Source organism: Apium graveolens, chromosome 5 (genome assembly GCF_009905375.1).
Source record: "Apium graveolens cultivar Ventura chromosome 5, ASM990537v1, whole genome shotgun sequence".
NCBI lineage: Eukaryota > Viridiplantae > Streptophyta > Magnoliopsida > Apiales > Apiaceae > Apium > Apium graveolens.
This window is the reverse complement of record NC_133651.1, coordinates 149031695-149034489: the sequence shown is the minus strand read 5'-3', so window position 1 is coordinate 149034489 and position 2795 is coordinate 149031695.

Here is a 2795-nt window from a genome sequence, read left to right as displayed (position 1 = left end):
ATGCTGTTCAAACTCCAGAGTTATCAACAACACCTTCTCTGCATCAAGATGCTGATGATCAGACTTTAGGTGAGCATCAGGATATGGCTGTTGATCAGAACTTAGTATCAGATCAGCAATTAGAGGATGCTTGAAGCCTCCATTGCTACTCACACTGTTGTCTTATCAGAAGATACTGATTCTTTAAGTTCTGATGCTGCAAATGCTGGAGATACTGGTGATGCTGCTCCAACTGTAGATGCTGATGAAGCAGGTCCTTCAGGACATACTCCTCAACAGACTCTTCCTAAGTCTGAACTGGTAAAGAAGTTTGTTACCGGGGAAGCACCAGTACCTTGGAGTGAAACTCCTGCAGGTCAGGAGTGGACTAAGGAATGGAACTCAGTTTCATGTGTTCCAACTGAAAAACATCTTGCTGAGCACTTGACTAAAGCTGATGAAATGTTAAATTCTGATGATTTTAAAACCCAGCTTAGAGTCACTGCATTGAGTACTAAACATCTACAAGGTCTTCATTCAACTACTCATGCAGAGCTACACAAGATTCAGGAGAACTTTATCAAACAGGAACAAGTTTGGAAAATTGATAAGAAAAAGTTCTTTCAACCTACCATTGACAGGATTGCTTATATTGAGAAAACTCAAGAGAAACAACAAGCTCAGATTGATGAAATTCTGACAAATCAAGCTTCTCAGCAATCGCAACTTACTGAAATCCAATCCTCAGTGGAATTACTTATCTCTCTTTTACTACCTGCTGATGCCAAAAAGGGGGAGAAGGTAATTAAGTCCAAATGCAAAACTAACAAGACACTGCAAGGAAAGGATGATGGAAATGATGATCAAGGATACTCTGGAATGGGTAGCGGTCATAGTCAAGGTAGAAGGTTTACATCAAGACAAGCTAGTCACAGGACAAGTTCTGATACTGGGAAAAGAATAAGTTCTGCTGCTGGTAAAAGGATAAGTTCTGATGAACTTCTAGATCTTGATGAGGAAAATGTCAAGACAGTTATTTCTTCAAGAAAATCCAGGAATGGACTTGGAAAGTTTAAAGGAAGAAGAAGCCAGACTTAAATCAGAGAAAGTCACATCTAAATCTGAAGCTTCTGGTAAAAAATCACTTCCAAAACTCAAAGGCATTGTGATCAAAGAAAGGACACATACTGAAGCAACATTGGCTAGATCACAACCACAGATAGATCCAAGATCCAAGGGTAAAGAAAAGGTTGGTGAACCTATCAAGGTTTATGTACCTCCTGAGGAAGAAGAAATTACTGATGAAAAGGATGATCTTGCTCTGACTTTAAGAAAAGTTCTTAAAACAACCTTTGACATGGCTCAAGTTGTTCAGAGTCAAGAAATTGTAAGTTCTGATATTCAGAAGAAGCAAGTAACCTCTGACATAGCTCAAGTTAACTTGATATCAGAAAATAGATCAAAGACACTCCTACCAGGATTCACTAAAGCAAAACAGACTCAATCTTTGAAGACTACTACAAGTGGTTTTGAAGCAAGAGTAGTTACTGGAAAGGAAGCTAGAGATAAAACTGGATTGGGAAGTGCTGATGAAAGAAGAGTACACAACACTACCAATGATCCAACTTCCTTGAGTGAACCAGGTATTGGAGCAACTCCTAAGAGATTGAATCAACTGGAATCTATACAGATGGTTTACCATACCTACTTGAAAGAATGCATCATGTTGTATTTCATGACAGATGGTAGGGTTTATCATATAAGACAAAATGCCATTCCATTGAAGTATTTTGAAGAATTGGAGCATGTACTTTTCTTACTTCAAGTGGATGACAGAATAACAGGGACTGCTGCAAACTACTTAAAAGAACAGATTCAGAGACAGAAAAGGCTTTATTCTGTTAAGTCTGACAGCATATATGTTCCAAAGTACAGAGATCACAATGGTGATATTGTTGATATGAAGCCTAATACTGCACAGATCAGAACATATCTTGGTATTAAGGGACTTGAATTCAATCTAGAGTCTGACAAAGCTTATGTCATAAGACTAGATCAGGAGTTGAGAAAAGCAAAGATCAATGATCTCAGAGCTGCAATCTTTCAAACTGGTGAAGATACTGCAGAGCTTAAAGATGTCAAAAGGAGAATGATTGATGAACTCAGATATGCTGAGAAATGTTTGTTGAAGAACTATCTCAGAACAAATCCTGACATCAGAGAGATCAGAAAATGATGAAGCCAAGTCGAAGATCTACAACTGCTTAAATTCTGGTATTTATACAGACTGAAGTTGTTATCAGAAGTTGAAATTGGTAAAAGCTTTAAGGACTGTAAGTTGTAGTTATCTAGTCTAATTCTCATGCATTTGTACTTAATGTTTTTGACATCATCAAATATCTGTTAAACTTGTATATTATGTTAATTTACAAGTTGGGGGAGATTGTTAGATATATTTGATAATGTCATGGCTAATATGTTTTATGTTTAGCTTTCAGATCTTACTTGAACAGGATAAATCAGTACTTAACTGTTGATCAGTACTTATACTGGAAGTCAGGACTTAAGGATATCAGTACTTATGTTATCAGGAGATAATCATCAGAAGATAGATATCAGAACTTAAGTGCTGAAGGATGATCGGATAAGGACAGTAGCTGATTAAAGGAAAGAAGATCAAGATAAACATAAGAAGAGATATGCATGAAGAAGGAATTCTGTAAAGAATGGAATACTTGGAAGAAAAGATATCTGATTGATATATTTTAGGAAGCAGAATTATATTTCATATCAATTAGCGATTATCTTGTAACTGT